The sequence below is a fragment of the Chrysoperla carnea genome, chromosome X (assembly GCF_905475395.1).
Source record: "Chrysoperla carnea chromosome X, inChrCarn1.1, whole genome shotgun sequence".
Classification (NCBI taxonomy): domain Eukaryota; kingdom Metazoa; phylum Arthropoda; class Insecta; order Neuroptera; family Chrysopidae; genus Chrysoperla; species Chrysoperla carnea.
The window spans coordinates 22925778-22947235 of NC_058342.1; the positions used below are offsets into that span (position 1 = coordinate 22925778).

The 21458-nt window shown below is 28.9% G+C and overlaps 1 protein-coding gene across 1 annotated transcript in view; it reads left to right on the forward strand.

The window, feature by feature from the left end:
- Positions 1-14533, forward strand: part of LOC123302154 (dual specificity tyrosine-phosphorylation-regulated kinase 2) — a 32123-nt gene extending 17590 nt beyond the window's left edge. Inside the window, exon 3 of the mRNA XM_044884968.1 lies at positions 14021-14533. The gene's annotated coding sequence lies outside the window, so the exon portion shown is untranslated. The remainder of the gene's footprint in view (positions 1-14020) is intronic.
- The last annotated feature ends 6925 nt before the right edge of the window (positions 14534-21458 follow it).

Here is a 21458-nt window from a genome sequence, read left to right on the forward strand (position 1 = left end):
TTTTATTTACTTTGATATTTAAGTAAGCTGTCGAAAAATGTATGTTTTTTTACGAAGATCGAATCTACGACTCTTGATATTCCGAATCAGCCACTGACCGAAGAATTTTACATAGACCGAAAATTTTATAGACCCGGGGAGTATTGTTGTAATTACGAGTCGATTGAGTTTGTCGACTATACAGGAGTTGTTTGGTTCTGAAGTTTTTAGCCTTTGGAAAGTTGGAAAATGGGACACTATTAAAGAAATTTTTTTCGATTTATTTTTTCCTAAATCCTATTTCTTCATTTTTTATTAATTATTTTAAAGCTCTGAAAAAGCTATTTTCGTAGCTGGATAAATCGAATCTAACTTGCGCGAGCAGATCCCTGATAAAAAATTCCGGTTCATAATGCGGAAATTTCCAATTCAACCAATCGGAATGAATAGGATTCAATTGTAAAAAAAGTTTTGATTCATTCCTATTCATTCAAATTGAAACAAATTAAAATTTTGAATTGAAATTTAATTGAAATAAATCGGGTTTAATTGGAAAAAAAATTCCAATTCATTCCGATTGAATCGAATAGAACTAATCGAAAATTTCTAATTGGATGCAATTCATGAATGGGATCAAATTAGAAATTTCATATTGGATTCTATTGGATTGAATTGGAATTCAATCGGAATGAATTGGAAATTTAAATTGTAATTCAATCGGACTTTTTTATCAGGGATGGAGCCTTAAATTAATGGTAGATGTACAAATTTTGAAAAAAGATTTAAAACTTTAATAATTCGAAAAAAGTTTTGTTAAATATTGTATGTATGGCTTGAAGCAGGAAAGTGAATTTACAGTATTTTGTGACTTAGAGGAATATTTCTCGTTCGAAATGACAGAGGTCGTGGATTCGATTCTCACCAAAAAGTATGTCTTCATATCAAGTATCTTATAAAAACTCTCGTATAATGCCACTTCGAAGAATTTTAAAATGTTTTCTAGAATTTATGTATGGATTTTCACTGTAAATTAATCGAAAATTGAATTCGCATTAAACAAATTTGTTTCAATTGAACAAATATTTTATCGATTTGCGTGTAATAATGACGCATATTTATATATATTTTTTTTTAAAATGAACTGTCTTCCTAATTTTTATTTCCATTAATGACTTTTTTAATTATTTAAAAAAATTTTTTATTTTATTTCCATTAATGACGTTTTTAAATGATTTTAAGAAAATTGTATATAAAAATTCCTGTAAATTAGTCAGGGAAACGTGGAATTTTTATATTGCGCTGGATTAGGGTGATTATTTACGGTTTTTCAAGGAATAGACTATTAGACAGAAAGCTTAAATCACATTTATTCGATAAAAAAAATCGGTTTTTAATAAAAAATTATTAACGTTTTAAATGATTTTAAAATATTTTTCTTTTTTTTTTCCTTTAATGACTTTTTAACTGATTTAAAAAAATTTTTAAATTTTATTTCCATTAACGACGTTTTTAAATGATTTTAAGAAAAATGTATTTAAAAATTCCTGTTAATTAGTCAGGGAAACATGGAATTTTTATAGTGCACTGGATGATGGTAATTATTTACGGGTTTTCAAGGAATAGACTATTAGACAGAAAGCTTAAATCACATTGATTCGATAGTTTTGATTAAAAGGCACTGTGAACTATTTTTACAAAATTTCAAATTTTTCTTCCTACTTTTTCGGAAAATCGGGCTAAAAAGTTGAGTATTTAGTAAACAAACCGAGTTAATTTCTTTTTTGATTAGAGGGGGGGTGGTATTTTGAGGTGAAAATTTAAAAATTTTTCGATTTTAACCATAACTTCTTAAAATGGATTTTAACCATAACTTCAATTCGAAAGCAAAAAAACGCGTCTTTCTAGCGTATATAGAAGAAAAAATTATACTAGCCTCATTATTCTGTCGTGAATAGCAGTGTAAAGGGAGATTCTACCCCCAGGATAAAAAGGCAAACATCCTTCACTCATTTAGCTCGTTTGGATATTAAAATAAATTATGGCGTATGTACTTTTCTTATGTGCAAGCTACTACCGCGATATTCTTCTACTTCGCGGTCTATACCGCGTTGTTGTCTACATCTCTCTTGCTCTAACTTATCAATCTTCCATAACACTCGAAATGTTTTTTATTGTAAATCCAAACTATTCAGTTTTTGCTTTTAAAATAAAAATTTTCGGGAGAAAGAGGCGGAGAACTACCAGTATCTTTATAAATTACGCTCTATATTTTATTTTGGTGTATGAGCTATTTTATTGTAAAGTTTCATTCAAATCCATTTAGTAGTTTTTTCGTGAAAAGCGTAACAAATAAACTCAATTTCTCATTTATAATATATGGAGACTATTTTTATCAATTATAGCCTATGTGTTATTCTAATTTATGACCTATACTATTGAAAAGTTTCATTTAAATCCATTCAATAGTTTTTCCGTGAAAGCGTAACAAACAAACGAACTCATTTTCGCATTTATAATATACTAGCTTGATACCCGTCCGCAATGTGATTTATTCCGTCTAAATAGTGTAATCCTTTAAAACGCTGTTATCTATTAATATCCTGATTTGTATATGTTAAGATCAAAGAACGAAAATGTTCATTGAGTAAAAAAATAGTCCACAACATGTTGTGATTTCTTTTTAAAACTTGATTTTTAAATGCTTAATTAGACATTTTCCCAACTTAATTTGGGTTGACTTAACACGTGTTGATTTAGCACGAGTGTGATATTTGTTTTAAAGAAATCATAACCAAAAACCAAAGATCGAAAGCATTTTATATAAAAGAACTTACAGTCAAAATCGGGTCTACAACATTGAAGGGATCTTATAGTACACGTAAAGTAAGACTAAATATGACAGTTTGGCGGCAAAATAACTTTGTTAATTAACTTTATTTTGGTACTAGAAATTAAGATCTGCCGAATCCTACCAAAATTTAGGCGGTATAAGCAAGGAGGAAATTAAAAAATATGCAAACTACAAAAAAAAAACATTTATTAGACTTTCAAAAATTTGGAAAATTTTGATAGTATTTTCTAGAATTTTTCCAGAATGTCTCAAAAGACCACTAGTTGAAGTTACCTGAAAATTTTCAACTCTACGTTTTACTACAAAACACAAAATTTTAATTTTTTCAAATAAAAAAATATTTTTGTATTTTTTTTAATCAGTTTTAAGCAAAAAAGTACTCTTGTGATTTTTTCTTTAGACGCTTAATTTTTGAAATAAAAACTCTTGAAAAATTAAAAATGCAAAATTCGATTTTAAGAACCATGTTTTTTTTATTTCAATCTCTGAAGAAATTCGTTTAGCTAACGTAGCTCCTGCGCTACGAATTTTTGATCGTTATAGACCACTAATTCTAATTATGGCTGGTCGCTATAACCGACATGTTGTTGAACATAGATGTTTACCTCAAGGTACCTTCAAAACCGACAGGAAATTTTGCTATCACCATGGAAAAGTCAGAGAATTTATAGTCGTTATAAACGATTAATTCTAATTTTGGTTGGTCACTATAACCGACATATCGTTGAACATAACCTTGTAAATTCAACATTATAAGCGATGTTGCTATTGCCGATTTTGACTGTACTAAAATTTGTTTATCTATAAAATTTGAATTATTTGGAATTATTGATTTTATAAGTTTTAATAAATATGGACATCAGCTGCGTGATAATTTAATCATTTATTTATTTTTAATTATCGATTATCGATTATTGATTTTTCCTTTTATCCATAAATTTTTAAATCATCGAATCTTGAAGAATTTTACTATAATCGTAAGATCGAAAATATAGTTCTTTAAAATAATAATCAAATCAAGAAAACGTCCAGCAGAAAAGAGATTTATCGATATCCCTGAAAACTAAAGAGTAGATTCTTAAAGAGTGTTATAAATTAGAAGTCTATTAAATTTAGTCCCAAGTTTGTAACGCTTAGAAATATTGATGGTACGAACAAAAATTTGGTATATGCATAAATTTTATCTAATTATTACCTTTTGTGTTTGTCAGTTATCACGATAACTCAAAAACAAAGCACATCTTCTCTACAATCAGGTTTTCTACACTCAGCGGTTTAGGCTGTGCGTTGATCCTTCAGTCAGGACAAAGCATTTTATATGAATAGATTGTATTCGAATTTTGTGGCACAATACTCATAATGAGACAACAACCTTAAGTTACTTTTAGTTTCATTTCCGGAGTAGCCAAAATAAAAATTAATATTTGATTTTTTTATTTACATCAAAGTCTCTCGATTATAATCGAGAGACTTCAACTAAATATTGACAAATATCTTGTCTAGTAATCTTACTTAAAGAGGATTGAAAACAAGTGAAAACAAACAATTGACTGAATTAATTGTTGAAATACCATGTATAGACAGTGTTGATTACTCTGTCACATTACACATACATACAAGTCACACAATTTGCGCTCTCACGGGTAAACAGTGATGTTTACGAAAAAATGTTCCAACCGGAAATTTGTTTGTTTAATTTTTTATAAGGAACATTTTTTACATTTAAACTTTTGTTTTATCTCTGACGGTTTACAAGATGGGTCCTACGAAGCCAAGACCCAATTGACCTATGTTGCTTATTCACGAACTTGACCTCACTTTTTACGTCCTCAGCACGCTATAAAAATTTGATATCTCTTTTCAGCTTGATATCTCTTTTCGTTTTTGAGTAATCGTGATGACAACCGGAAATGGACTAATTAGGCGATTTTATGAACGTTAAGCGTTACAAAGTTGGGACTAAACTTAGTATATCTTGGTATATTTCATATACATGGTATAAAAATACACTCGAACCTGGACCTCTTGGATTCATGCCAAGCGCCCTACCAATCGGTCCGGGTTCGAGTAAATTTTTTTCAATTCTCTTTAATTGATATTTGATAATTTAAAAAAATACATTATTTTTCGTCTTATCGAAAGTGCTTTGTTCATTTTACCAACGATTTCCTTACTTTTGGATTTTTATATCAAATAATTTAATTTAGAATTTCTTAGAATCCACTCTTTATTCCATTACCTACTATTTTATTACAAAGTTTTCTTATTTTAAACAATATTTTATTATGATAGATCGCGTCAATTCTATTCTATTTTTAAAAATTTAATATTTTTGTTTGGACTCAAATTAACGCTAAAATATTTATATAATGGAAGAAAACCATTTTTTTTTAGTGAATGAACAAAACATGTTTCGAAAGATGTGTGTTTCTTCTTCAGAAGTATACGTCTGAAAAAGAAAGAAACATTTTTTCCCCCTTATACAAAAAATTATTTATTTTAAATATTTTGGCGTCAATTTAAATCCAAACAAAAATATTTCAAGATATTTTAATCGATTTTAAATTATATTTTATCAAACATTTAATTATTTAGTCATTTTGTTGCATGCAATCCAAATAAATGAAATCATTTTCATGGAAATATCATCGACGTGACCGATGATTCAAGAAAATCATTCAATTTATATGACACATTTTATAAAACCGTCATAAACGATACAGTCAAAAATGTTTAAAACGACATCTGTATTAATTATATTTAAGTGAAATATTACTATGCACTAATTCGGTGACTTACTAAAAATAATATTTCCTCGTCCCGACCCGGGTCTCACTATTAAAGGAGAAGTATTTATGTGACAAGGTGAAAATTTTTGACATTTTCTATTACGGATAGAACTAATTTTCACGCATGGGATATAGATTATTGTTTAAGTAGATTTATTTAAAAAAAATCTTATAAAATTCACAGATAGTGCCAAAATTTGATAACGCGTTTTAAATTTTTATTATTCTTCCCAATTCTGCTTAAAATGTCTGTAACTCTGTCAATTTTTAGAATTTTAACTTGTGTAAACTGTGGGAAAAGGGTGAACTCCTCTAATTTTTTGAAGTGAAACTTCTTAAAGCTCAACACTCAAAAATTGAATACAGAGAGTGAATCGGTAAAAAAAAACGTGACTTTATCATATTGGATTGTTACGAAACTTGAAACACCGCCTCTTCTTTCCATTCAACGGTAGCGCTCGTGTACTAAAATTTAACAATAGTTCTATTTACCATTCATAGATGGCGATCGTGTACAAAAATATAACAATAAATCCATTTCTCATTCACGAATGGCGCTTGCGTTCTAAATGGGCAAAATATGAAATTTTAAAAAGAATTACATACAAAATTATTTATTTACAATATTTATTTCTATTTATTGTCATTTAACATAATTAATTATAAATATTTATAATTTATAAAAACTTTTTTTTCAATGTAAAGCGAGTGACGTTTCACTTCTGTCCTGGATCCCCTGACCCAAACAAAGCTATTTTTGTGTCATTTCATGTAAAAAATGTCTAAATAATATTAAAAATTAAATTTTTTATCTTACCAGAATCCCAAACAGATGTCACTATAAACAATTTTGATTGTATATATTATTTTATAAAAATAAAAAAATTAATGACATTTCAATTGAAACAAATTTAAACTTTTGAATTCAAACCAAAAAAATTTTTTTTTTTTTAAATTATGCATTTCTTAGCGTTATATAAAAAATAACTTGTTTCTTCAAAAAAAGTTGGGAATTTTTTGTGTTTTTTCTTTTGTTTTGTTATTGTGTGTGGGGTTGAGACAGAAAGGGATAACGAAAGGGGTTCGTAACCCCCCTTAGAAGAGGGTTTGACCCTCCCATTATAGCATGTATTATAATTACAATTCAGTATAATGATATTAAAAAAAATATATGAAAAAAATAAGTAAATCCTTTTTTTTCTAAATATTTAAAAAAAAACATTATATCTAGCCCTCCCTTGCATGTTTGATTAAGTGAAGAACGCTCCACTTTTTTTACTCTACAGAAAGTTTATTCCTTAATTAATGCGAGAGATGAAAATTCGAAAATATATCCATCCTTGGATTTTCCTTCGAGCCAACATGAGATACAATACAGACAATTGTTTAAATACCCTGTTTTTTGTGTATTGAAATACGAAAAAAAATAATTTGTTTTTTAAAATTGTAATATTCTGCTGCGTTGAAATTTTCTCCCAGTCTTGGATCGATTCTACTAACAGAGCTAATTGTCTAACCATCATGTATGTGATATCATGAAATTAAAGATTTTCATCTGAATTTTCGGCAAGTGAATTGGGTTTGTTGAAAAATATTTCAAAACGAAAAGTTTACTTTTGCTATGGAATTTTTTCTGGAACTATTTATCTTTTCATAATTTCGAAGAAAGCTAAGGAACCTTAAATTGAGTTTTACCTCAATCTATCAAGAAAATTAGAAGCAAAAAACTTTTATATTTTTGAGAAAATATCTGGAAATGTTAAACAATGCATGTTCGCACTCAAAAATTTTAATAGGGTCGCCATGTTTACCTCGTTTCACGGGAAGAGTACAATTTTTAGAGATAGTTCGGACTACTTTTTTTCACTTTGAATTTCGATTGTACTTTTATCACAAGTTTCAAAATCGAAGGATAAATGTAAGTCCATCTCGAAATTATTTCAGAAAAATATTCCTAACGATTGTTGGCGATTATGACCGATTATATAATGAGTTATTTACAACAGTGAACATTTAAAAATTTTTATAGCTTCGAAAAAAGGCCGAATTCAGCCACAACAGTCAGCGTACGGTCATGCAATTTTCTGCAATCTACCCAATCTGTCTGTCCCACTTAGAAATAATTTTCTTTTTTGTAAAATAATGGAATATTCCTACTGTATTGTAAAAAAAGATGGGTTTTGTTCATTCATTTCAGTCAATATGTATTAAAATTGGATAAAGATCGGATCAGTAAAGATCTGAAACGTTCGACCTTCGATGATACATCCAAGTGAATATAAATTCTATGCTATTTTTGCATCATCAACAAAAGTTAACAAATTTTCTCACATTAATAACTCCGAAAAATAAACAAAAGACCTAACGTTGAGCTTTTTTTGGGAAAATTCGAAAAAAAAAATGTACACGTGATTTGGTTTTATTACACTTATATTAAACACTAAGTTTAAGGCCCCTACACGTCGATAATTGTATAGATCTGTATTACTTTAATTAAAAATTAAATAAATTCAGAAAATTTGGCTGTTTTTCCCACCAATAACTTGAAAAATAATTATGCAAACTTCTGAGATTCATCACTAAAGTCATATTTTCTCCTCAATACATGCTCTTTGCTACTAGATTTGTTACTTTGCTACTTTTTTCATAGAAATCCGAAGTAACACAATTCAATTTTGTAGGGCTATAGAGGTTTGCGATTAGGGGTGCTGACAACCCCTTAAATTTGACATAGGCTCTAGTTCAATTTGGGTCTAGAGATTCACAAATCCTAAAAAAATCACTAAAAACTTGATTTTTCAGCATAAAAAAGAAGGAAGGGGGGGTTGGAAGTTGGCACCTCCAAAAAGAGGCACTTCTCTGATACTAATTTTAAACCATCTAGCTCAATTTCCGTATCCGAAGAATAATCAACGGGGCTCTATTAATACGACTCCTTTGTCCGTCTGTCTGACAGTGGGCTGCATGTTATAAACCGCAATACTTAGGCAGTAGAAATTTTGAGTCTTTATTATCCCGCTATAACAACAAATAAAAACCAAGAACCAAGATGGCGAATTCCAAAATAGTCGCCAAACAAAATGGCGACAAATAATGTTTCGTGTACGATTTTAGTTATTTTTTGAGTTATTGATGCGCAAAAATTTCGACATTTTTAACAGGATTTTTAGAACCAATTTCTAGCAAATTTTTCGATGGTTTAATTCAACGAAGATTCATGGATCTCTTTGATCATTACTTGTTCGATCTGTATCCTGTTTTAAATGGTGGCTGGCATCACTGCCCTATTTTAAAATAATTAAAAAAAAAGTGATCTCTGAAGCAATTTTACCCTAATAATTTTTGTTTAGGACTGACTTTATAATTATTATTTTCTAAATGCCGACACTATTTATATATTACGCTTGTCGGACAGAACTGATTAATAAACACGACTTCAGACGAATTTAATTTCTTTTTCGAGGAAAATCTTCTATTTAATTAATTAAAATAGTTAAGGGTGTTGTAGCGAAAATGAAAAAAAAAAAAATAATGAAACTTTTTCTATTCAACGTTTTTGTGATGAAAGGCTTAACAATTAGTCGCGTAAATAACCCAGAAAATATTTTAAATGTTGAAAAACGTTTACGTTTTCCTAGGAAACATTTGTAATCACTAACTTCTGCCTTCATTTGAAAATTGGAGAGAGGGCGGGTTAAACTATCCCCTCCTCAAACCACCTCAACAAGAAACAGTTTATAAAATGAATATTTTTGCTCCAAAATTAGCTCTAGAGGATTTTTTTAGTCGCTGTTCAGGAATACGAGGCTCTAAATTCAACAATGCCACTCCTGTATGGGATTCGTGCCATTTTTGACTAAATAACTTACCCAATTTTCAAATGAAGACAGAGATTAGTGATGTTGAATGTTCCAAAGGGTCTAAGAAACACAAAGAAAAAATAATTTTCAAAATCTGTATTTTCCAACAGGTTTTTTAATATTTTCTGGCTTATTAATTCGACTAAATTATATTAATCTGTTTTTATTTCGTTTTCAATAATTATTTTCTAATAGTAGATTGCCGCGTTCTCTTTTTATAACCTTTTTTAAGCATTAATCTCGCACATCACTGCGCATACACGGTTTACGAATTTATATGGCGTTTCATAACTAGGGTGTCGATCGCCCAAGAAAACCTGAAAGTGTCAGGGAATTCTGATATAGGTCAGGAATAATGGCAAAAAGGACTCTACTACTCTCACTGAGGATTGAATTTAGAAACAGTTAATCGACTTATAATATCTTTAATAAGTATACAAAAATTTAAAATTTACTGATACTATGCCTATAACAAGACAACAACTTTACCACTGACTTCTAATATATTCATAATTTTATTCACCTATCTTAATTTTGGAAAATATTACTAAATATAAGTTGTTTATACCTCCTCAGACATAAATTATATTCGGCACCCAAGGTTGGACCAATAGAAATTTTCATCTTAGTTAAATATTTTGTGTTAAAAAGACACAATTTTCAGACAGTACCGAATACTTGATAGAAAAAAGTTTTTGGCGTACCGGTATGAAAAAAGTATGAGTAAAATTTAGTGATCAAATGATCTCGTTACGTTTTTGGTGCGCAACCGTGTGTTTAACTTTTTTATTGTGTTTGCTGTGAACAAAGCATCTTTAGTTTGAAATTGACAGTAACCTGACGGACACAACACACATGTAGTTGTTACAAATCGATACAAAATGACTGCATAGCTACTCAGCCAATATACATTCTATGTCTTCAGGATTTTTTATATAAATTATACAAAATATTACGTATAACAGACAAAGCACCTATTGCTTGAAACTGACAATAAACTGATGGACACAGCAAATTAGGTAACTCGTTAAGTATTTGATTTTGAATTCTAAGACGCTTTATTTGTACGAAATTCGTAAAACGTCAGTGATGTGTAATCGTGCTGTATCAAAGCCATGACAACACTATATTTATGCAATTGTGGTGCAAATTCTAAGTCATTTTCCTTTTTTTTTTTTTGTGTTTTTGTTTTCTACAATTTTTTTTAATGCGACTTTCATCACATATACAGGGTATGCTGAAACTATCGCATTTTAAGAGTAAAGTGATATAGAGTACAAAATTTCAAGAAAGTATTTGTTTTGTAGTTTTTGAATCCGATGTGTTCTGTTATTGATAGAAAAAAAAGACAAATGGAAAAGCTCTTTACCAAATTTCGATTTGAAATCTTATTCACGAGAAATGGCTATGGGCAAAATAAAAAGATTTATGAATTCACAAAAATGACAACAAAATATTATTTTTAGTATTCGCTACCCAATTATATCAATTTACTATCAATTATTGTTTTATGATAGTCCCCTCTAAATTCTTAAGTGACACCTACTAATTTAATGAATTTGATAGATCTGTGAATTCATAAATCTTTCTATTTTTCCTATAGCCAGCCACATCTCCCGAATTAGGCCTCAGTTCGAAATTTGGTAAAGAGCTTTTCCATTTATCTTGATAAGCTTAATTTACTGGTATAATTTTCTGCTATCAATAACAGAACACCCTGTATATGTGTTCATCTCACATTGAATATTTATACCATGTTGCCAGATTTTTAACATCTTCGGAAGGAAAGGATATATTCTTCAATTTGTTCTTTTTCTCGTTTTAAAAACTAAATTTAGAGAAAATGCTACGATGAATTATGGTAAATTTTATTTTTTATAATTTTGTTTATTATGAAAATATCATTTACATTAACATTAATCGAAAAATTGAAGCCAAAAACTGACAATGAATTTTTTTCGTAGAATTTTATCTTCTATATCGCTGTCCTTTTAATGCAGTAATTTTGGGATACCCCAAATACGATATTAATATTTTTTGTTTGACGATTTGGACGGTTTAATTCTAGTCGAATTTTCTATTAAAAATCGACGAATATTATAATTAATTATTAATTATTGCTTCACTGATATAAATAATGAATATAAAAAAAAACGAGCAAGTTTATTGTTAGTACAAGATATACAGATTTTGAGCTAAAAAATTATAGGAACTCGCTGAAAATTTGATTATAGATCTCGTATTTCTTGTGCTATGTAGCGGATTGTGAATTTTATTTTAATTGTGATAATATTTGAATTACCTTCGTAATATTTTTTTTTAGTATTAGGAACATTCTCTACGTGAATAATTTCTACTTTTTAGTTTATTTTAAAAATACTATGGTAACGTTTTAGACGTGCGCCTCTAGTGGTAAACATGAGTAACTAGTAAGTAATATCGCATCTCGTAATAACTATTCAAAATACGATTTTGTAATTTCTTTGATATTTTATGATAAGGTCACCGAAAGTCACTGAAATATACATATAAGTCACTAAAATGTATGTTTTGGCCAGATAGAGAGAAAAAAAATCGTAGCCTGTAACTTGTTTCGTGTCTATTAAGATACGGAATTATGTAATTTCTTTGTAAATATTTTAATGATCATTTTAAGCTGTATTTGATGACAATATGATCAACAAATCCAGAGGAAATACTTTCTACCTTATAAAACTTACAACAATTGATGCTAAAACCTAGCGACGAGATCGGAAAACAAACAATATAGTATAACTATTTAGTTCTATTTTTTTCAATTTGTTCTACAGGAGTACGTCATACTAGTGAATAACTTGAATCCTATGGGAAATTCTATTTGAGGGAAAAAGAAGATGATAGCTTTAAGGTTACTGAGCGTGACAATCGAAAAATTAAAATTTTTCGATTGACAATTTATGAATACATTTTTCATTAGAACAAAAAATAAATGTCTGCGCAGGTACATGTTAGCAAAATTGTAAATTAAAATTATTTGTAAATTAGATAAAATTGAAGAAAACTAACTATTTTAAACCTGAACCCAACGTTTCGTTATTATTTTGTGACTTCCTCCGAGTAAATTGAAAACTATTGTGTTTATTTACTAGTTTAAAAGTGGATCTATAGAGGCGCACATATAAATAGTTTCACCAATATAACAAATAGGTAAAGAAAAGAATTAATTGTGAAAATATACTATATAGAAATATTATAAATACAATATGGTTCTAAATAATGTACCCAATACTCGTTTTTATAAAAAAAAATTCAATGTGTGTACATTTTAAAAACACAATACAATATAACTTGTCATCAAAAAAAATCGTGTTAAAATTCCTTTTCAAAAATATCTCCACCCTTCCCTCCGTATTTCCCAATGTCATTTTTTTGTGTGACAAGTGTTGATTTTGTTTGTGTGTAGGTATCAATAGTCATCATCGACTTAACCCTTTGCCCCCTCATGGGTTATCCAATTCAAAGCGGTAAATTTGAGAATCAAAGGGCCGTTGGCAAATTTTATTTAACCACTACGGTATTAAATTAAGAATTCTTTTATTTTTTTAGATTTTCATTTTTTTTGAACGTCCATTTTCTTAGTTTTTATTTTATTTTTCGATATTACAAAGAATAAAGATAAATTCTAATACAGCGATTGTAGCCTGAAAATTTCAAGTTCTCAAAGCCCTTTTTTAGAAACATTTCAACATTGAAAATAACCAATTTAGGAAATTTTAATGTTTGAAAACTCATACAGGAAAAGATATGTAAATCATACTTCTGTAGGAAGTTACAAGTTTTAAAATCCTCTTCTAGTAAAACATCATGAGTCTTACTTTTCTTATTGACATTTTTGCGTTCAGTTTCCTCACCTTATCAGTTTCGAATGGTTATAGTTTGAAAATTTTTATGAATAAAAGACAGTTTAAACGTTTGTAATTTTGAAATGTAACAAAAAAAACTTTGAGACAAAATAGCCGCTCAAAAAAGAAACCGAGTCTGTAAAAAAAATTTACGAGTACTTATTTTAAACTGTCTAAACATAGTATAATTTTGTGTAAAAAACAAGTTTTTTTAGAATACATTTTGTCAGCAGCCGCGCCGTAATTTTGAAATGGATCTGGGCCCCTAACCTGTTATAAACTATTATTATTTTGTATTGTACGAGAACGACGAATCTACACGAGATGGATTTATATATAAATTAGAAAGTATTTTTTAGGATTTTTCATTTTTTTGTTTGCCTTCGTATAACGCCTTAGTTGTTAGTTTAATTTTTTTTTTTGTATATTATTTTTTTTAGTCTTTAGTAACCAATGATTGACGTCCAAAATTTTTTTTGGATGTGTAATAATTTTTAGTATTTTTTTGGATTCTCTATGATCTATTCTAGAATGAGGGGGCTGACACCCCTACTTATTAAAGTATACGCGTTAGTTTAATTTTTAAGTGAAAATAATGTCGTCGACAGCCTTGCTTTTTTTTGATGGGTGATTATAATTATTTGTTTTTTTACTTCCCAGGGTATTTTGCGATCAAAAATGGCCTGATTAATAATTATGAAAATACGCGCAATTATTATATTGTTCCTTAATTTTTTTTTATTGTGTTATTCGAAAATCGTCAACGCGCCCAAAATTTATGGTAGTACTAAAGAACTTAGTGGCCTAGATTATACTTATTCTTAAATCTTTCTAGCAGATTTTTTTTTTTTGGCTGAATTTATGGAGTACTACTTTTTATTTCTGAGAATCGAATCAAACGGAATTTTTTTAAACTTATTTGTGGAAATTGTTGTAAATACTTAGAAAGAACCCCGCACAAATAATATGCAAATAATTTTTCAGTCAAATAGTCCAAAAATTTGATAGAAGATCCTTCTTAACAAGTTGATCAAATCTGTTAATGGGTCGAAAGTATTTCAATGAGATATTTGGGATTGAAGTTGAAACTAAGGCAATAATACACGCATAAAGGGCCAAATTTTTAGCCTATTATTCGTTTGAAGAGAAAAATCACTCATTTTAAAACTTAAAGCCTAGCGAAGATTTCGATGAACATGTTATAAAATTTTCAGACAATCTGACCGAAATTCCTTTTGCATTCGAATTGTGTTGGAAACTTACACGTTTTAAAACGTTGAACCATAAAAAGGTTGAATTTCGTTTTGATTTTTAAAACAAAAATGATTGGTCAAATTTATATTGTAAAAAAAATCAAATATGTGTTCCTGAAAATTATAAAAAAATTTTAATTCGTAACATTTTATTTTAAACCTAACATTATGATACAATATTTTTGTATGCATGTGTACATGACTTCCCCTTGGGTGTATGAACCATTTCGGTGGGGATAACCATGATATAAAGCGTGGCATTGTTGAAACTTCAACAGTAAAATTTTGATATTTTAAATCCTTGCTCTATTTAGCCAAAATATGGCCATAGCCAAAAAAGAATCGTAAATTCAGCCGAGAATTCTAACCTAATAAAATATATTTTTGAAATCTTTACTTATCTCAAAGTTAAATATTACATTTGACGAAGATTCGTTGATATCCCTGATAAAAAAGTTAAATTAATTCATCGGAAATTTCCAATTCAACCAATCGGAATGAATAGGATTTAACTGATTCCGATTCATGAATGAGATCGAATCGGAAATTTCTTATTGGAGTTAATGGGAACTCAATCGGAATGAATTTGAAATTTTAATCGAACTATTTTATCAGGAATGTTATCGAAAAACTTTTTAGTACTTTTCAACTTAGAATTTTGTTATCCAAAAGTGGCTTTTGCGGGGCACTTCATATTTACATATAAAAAATTAACAACTTCATTTTCAGTTCTTGAAACGTTTGAAAGAAATGTGTTTACTACTTGTAGATCTAATACCAAAGACAATTCAAATACAATTGACTTCTTGTCTTTTGAATTGGTTTTATATTCCCGCCCATTTTTATGTTTATCCCCACCACTATGGTATGTTCAAATTTCATGTATACTACTGCATATTAAATATTGTATAAACCGTGATTCAATATGGCGTCTGGTTTTACATTGTAACATTTACCAGTTTTGATGTTGTATATACGGCATCATCTAAGTTCGGATTAAAGTCAAACTTTCACCTAACATTAATTTGAAATGTTTGATTGTTCCTAAGAATGACCATAATTCGTTAATATTTGAAATGGAAGCCAGGCCTCATATGACAATCAGACTGTATAGCATGTATTTGCGTTTGCTTTTGGATTTTCTAGAAAGATCATCGATAAGAAAATATATGTTCGTGATTTAATCGATCTAAGATTATGCAACGTTGCCATTTTTGAGATATCGTACCACAAAACTTAAATAATTTTTCCTTTCCTAAGTAATAAAAATTTAGAATATAAGCCTGATAAAAAAATTCGATTCATAATTTGGAAATTTCCAATTCAACCAATCGGAATGAACAGGATTCAATTGAAGTTTCGATTTATTCCGATTCTTTCCAATTGAAATCAATGAAAATTCTGAATCGAAATTTAATTGAAATGAATCGGGTTTAATTGGGAAAATATCCAATTCATTTCGATTGAATTCCGATTCAATGCAATTGAACTAATCGTAAATTTCCAATTGGTTACAATTCATATATGGGATCGAATTGGAAATTTCATATTGCGTTCTATTGGATTGCATTGGAGTTCAATCGAAATTAATTGGAAATTTGAAAGGGAATTCAATCGGACTTTTTATCAGGGAAGGAAAAAAAACCAAGAAATATAGCAAAACAAGTCGAAAATTTAAGTTCCGGAATGCAATATCTTAAAAATGGATCAATTTTATCAAAAACATAAGTAACAGAGAATCCGCGTACAAAATTTTCAGCTATTCGAACGCAAAATATTTTTGTAGCTTCTAAAATATATATTCCTATATTTTTCGATGATTTTTCTATGAAATTTAAAGGAAAATTTATGGCCGAACGTGTTAGATTATAACTTATTTTAAAAATAAAATCTATATTAAAAAAATAGTGTAATTTGTAATTCGTCTAAAATTGTATATAATTAGAAGGGAAAAAGTAGGGACAATCGTTTTTAGATTGCTGTAAATTTTCAATTTTAGATGTTTTAAAAAGTGCTGAAAAAAAAAACAATTATGTATAAATTTTTCTCGAAGAAAATTAAAAAAAAATATTAATAAAAAAAAAACAGAAAACAACAAATTGTGTTCTTTCCGTGTGTGGACAAACAAAATCTACAAAGTATACGGCATTCGTGTGACTATTTTGCTCAATACGAAAATTTTTGAGCATAAACTCATCTCATTTGTGTTCCTATCGACGATTATATTATTGATCTCAAAGGAAAAAAATTAACCATCATAAATTTTTTTTTTCTTAAATAAAAAATTGCTCAAACAATATTTTGTTTGTCCACGACAGGAAATTTGTTTTGGGAACAATAAAAAAAAATATTTCAAACAAATTTTTTAGCATTTATGTAACAAGCAATAAAGAAGAAAATAACATGCGCGCATGTGCAATTTTATAAGTAAAAAAATTCTTTCACTCTTCTTATTGACACTAAACAAAAAAAAAGCGTAACTTTTTTTGTTTCGATAAAAATGTACAATATTTTCAGGCATGTAATTTTGTTATCCTTGGTCATTTTGGACCCAGGGCTCATTTTAAAGGTAAAGAAATGATGAGCTTGAAGATGCGCTTCTCCAAAATACTATAAAGCTCGAAAAATTGTCCAGAAAAATCGGAACTTCATTTGTTCTGGCTCATGGTACGTCTATCTGCGATTTTATAAAACCTTTTCTTCCTTCAATTTGATCTGATTTTCTTATCCGTATGATTTTTCTTCCTCGGGATATAAGAATACTAGCCGTTATCCACCCGCTTCGCGCGGCATAGTCATTGTAGAAAGTTTTTGAGGGTTGAGTTCATTCATAAGAGCTTTGTTTAGCATGCTCAAAACTACCTTAATAGTAAATTTCGATCCAAAAAGGTAAGAAATAGAATAACACCTTCAATTAGGAATTTTCCCTCATAAAAAACCAACATTTTTTATTTAAAGCGTTTTTTCGAAAATCGTTAGCTTGCAGAGGAAATGTGACTTAAAAATATGCCATTATTGCGTTTCATCATATTCTAATTTGTATATATAACGACATCTATGGATGCTAAATGCAACTATTATCAGAGTTATGATCCAATACATTTAGTGTCACCTATGAATACTAAACTAAATTACTATGGAATGAATATGTTATAAGTTCAAACTTGCAAACTACAATCCCTTATTTCAAACCTTTCAAGTTTTATTTCGCGACAAAAAGTAGTCTTTGGTAAGGCCCCATCTATTTCGATTCCCGAATTTCTCAAAATTGTTTGAATTTTTAAACGACAATCGTACTAAAGTTAAATATTACTTACAAAACTGTATACGTTCAAAAACATGCACAACTTCCTATTTTACTAGATTCCTGTCAATAGTTTGACATATTTTGTAAGGATCATTTTTCTCGAGAATTGTATGCTCGTTAAATCCATCGACTAAAATTTTTTTTTATATTTTCGGAGATATTTCGAAATATTTGAATTTATAAGGCATATTTAGTAACCGTTTACAAAATCGAATATATCTTTACAACAAAAAATCGTACGGCTATAAAACGCACATCAAATCGAAGGGGACAGATGCAATTTTATAAAGAGCTTAATAGAGCATACAAGAGACATGAAACATACACACTCATCAAGGCAAACATTGAACTTTCTTTCCTTTTACAAATAGTTTTGAATTTCCGATTTCCATGACTACATGTCGAGTCTTAGAGTATATTAGACCAGCGTATTTTCAGGCTCATTTCTTCAACCTTAAATTGAGCGCAAATTAGAGTCCATAAGGGCAAGAAACAAAAAATGTCGCATTTTTTTGTAGTGTATATATATATACGGCACTTTTTTAAGAACCATTTTGTGTATAAATTTTGCTGTGCCAACCTTTGAAAATAATTTTGATTCAGCGAATTTTATTTATTTTTTTTAAATGCCTGTAATTTTTGTTTTGAGACGTGGAAATTTTTTTGGTTTTTCTAATTTTGTAACGAAAATATATATTTAAAAATAAAAAAATATTTAATAAAATAAATATATATATATATATTATATATGCAATTTATCGTTCGAATGCACGATTTTTCTTAAGTTAAAAACATTTGATGGCTGTTAAAAAAAAAATTGAAAGTGGATAAATTTTGTCGATGTTAATTAATCTTGTAAACTATGTTTATGTATAAATGTGATATTTTCTCCAAAAAAAAATCTTTTTCGTAGAAATATCATATTTATAAATACTTTTATACGAAAAAATATTTCACCAAAACGGCGGGCATGCCGAGGGCATGAATCATACTTTTTTCGTATAAATGTATTTTTGTAAAATGGACATCCCACCAAAAAACAAGCTCCAAAACTATGTTTGTTGTGAAAAATTTCATGAGAATCCCATACAGGTTGTCCGGAAAAACCACACATGGAATTGAAGATATTTTCATATATCCACCTACGAAGATAAAGCTTTGGAAAACCTGCATATTGAAAATATCTTCGTAATGGTACTTAGTATCAAAAAAACTCCCAAAGAGTTTTCTGCGTTGAATTTTCCGCATTATATTACTGTTTTATCCGTGTGTGGTCATTTTGAGACATTTTATATACAGAAGATCTTTTCAAATTAACGGATCTTAAATGATTAAAATTTTAGAAGTTATCGTTTGTTAACAATCAATACTGACTTCATCCCTAATTTGGAATTTTGGATTGACACAAGTCATCATCAGAGAAATTCTTAAGAATCTTAAAGAAAGAAGTTTAATTCTTAATAATCGATTTTCGGTATGAAAAAAATACAAAAAGATCTAGTGCAACCAATTGTGCGCACCTTTCACTTTTTCGTAATGCCAAAGAGTCTAGGATAGAGAAGAAGCAGAAATATAATTGTAAGTGACATAAGGAGTCTGTGGGAATCAACTATTAAGTTTGACTTCTTTGTGGAAGCGCCTATTAACTATTAAGTTTGAAAGCCTTACTCGGTAGAGGCGCTAAAACTCGTATATTACGATTTTACATTATTTTACATTATTAGATCTTATGTGCTGCTTCTTCTCTATCCTATCAGTCTTTCAGTAATGTGTGTATTAACATTTTACGTATATCACATACAAGGCATCTATTGTTTGAAACTGACAATAATCTGACGGGCACAAATACTGTAAAATTTGTCTGTTCAAAGACAATCGTTTTTAAGGAGTAAACTCTTGCGTCGAAGATGACACACACACTTTTTTAACTTGAGTTTTCGAAATCGAGAATGGAAAAATAATTGAATCAAGAATTTCGAAAATCATTTAAGGTCCTTTTTTCTCTGAAGATCTTGTGTACAGAATGCTAGTATATAATATTGGTAGGTAAAAATTGGCGTGGGATTGAGAATTGAGATCCTAAATTTATTACTACCAATATCATATACCCGTACACGCTGTAGTGATATTAATCGACGTGTTTTGGAATGTTCAATTTACAAGAAATAAACCATATAAAATATATGCCTTATTTAAAAAAGAAAAGAGTATAATTAAAAATTTTGAAAAAAAAAAGAAAATAATTCAGATATGATAAAAAACGTTTTTCTTGCGTTTTTAGAATGGGTGAAAATTTGTTTGTATTAAAGCACAATCTGCCTCCCCGATATGAAATTGTTTTTACTACTAAATACAATCACTGCCATTTTTTCAATGAATATAAATTTTTCTTCGGGTATTTTTTGGCACCTAGCTATGATGATTTTTAGGTTCGTCTAAAACCTCCTCTAGTATTTAGGATATTATGAAAAGGTTAAATTTAGGTAATGTATTCACTCGATGGTTAAGATTTAGTATTAACAAGTTTGTAGTTTTATAAAAAAAAGAAAATTTTGATATTAGTGGCGATTATAACTTTTATAAATAAATGTATATAGCTGAATAACCACTGAAATAAATTTTCAGGGTCAAATAAGACCCTCTTTTATTTTTCATGTTTTCACAAGAAAATATTTCTCTTTAATTTTTCTTATTCATTAAAAAAAATTCTCATGTGAATCGAAAAAAAAAAGTTCCTCCGTATTTGAGACATTCAAATTTTCTCATAATCGATTAAGTAAAGATTGATCATAGTCCAACCGCCAAACCTAAAAAAACTTGTGAGCAGCCGAAAAAGTCATATTTCCCTATCATTTTACGCTTTTATTGAAATGGGATTTTTATCTTTTTATGTTTTTGAACAAAGCTATAAAAACCGCGAAAATGAGGAGAGGGTAGCTGGTAAGTTGATACTTCCAAAAGATATTTCCTTGATACGAACTTCACCTACATACAAATTTAAAACTTCCTAGCTTAATTCGGAGAGACTGTAGAGTTGCACAAAGCCTCAAAAATTGAGAAAAATTAGAGTAAAGAGGGATTGGGAAGTTATAAACCAAAAAGTACTTCCTTAACATTAACTCAACCTACAAACCAATTTTCAATCCTCCTCTAGTTTAATTTGAAAGGGATCTAGAGAAAATCTTTAAAAATGTAGAGAAAAGTATTTTTTCCTGAAAATAACATCGAAATTTTTTTTGATAATTTGGTAATAGGTCGCTTTTACCATTTTAATCAAAAGTGTCAATGGAATCAAAGTTTTTAAATGAACAGTTTTTGAGATATTAAGGGACACAGTTGAAATGTAGGCAATAAGATACGCCTTCTCATCTCAGAAAAAAAGACAATGAAAAATTTATTCTGTTTTTAAAAACCTACCAAAAAACACCTCCAAGAAGTCGTTCATTAATTATATCGGGTCCCAAGGGATAAAGATAAGTTAAAAATCTGTTTAAACCATTCTCCCTTATCTTAAGGGGAAAATGGTTTAAACCCATTC